The following is a 236-nucleotide window of genomic DNA, read 5'->3' as shown; positions in this document are numbered from 1 at the left end:
TGTTTTTTCTGTTTTTATTATGTATTGTGCTTATTGGTACATTTTAGGTGTACATAAATGATCAACTCGGCATAGGGGATTTGTACTCATGCATGATATATCTTCGTTCTTTTTCCCCCCTGTTCTCCTTTCCTCCCATTAGCCTTTCTTCTCTTCCTTATTTACAAAAGCATTGTTTGGTATTCTATTCTCCTGTTTTTCTTTTCTCTTCTTTTCCTCTCCTCTTTAGTTCCCCT

This window comes from Octodon degus, unplaced genomic scaffold, assembly GCF_000260255.1.
Source record: "Octodon degus isolate 3935 unplaced genomic scaffold, OctDeg1.0 scaffold00010, whole genome shotgun sequence".
NCBI classification, from domain to species: Eukaryota; Metazoa; Chordata; class Mammalia; order Rodentia; family Octodontidae; genus Octodon; species Octodon degus.
Note: the sequence above shows the minus strand (reverse complement) of the source record.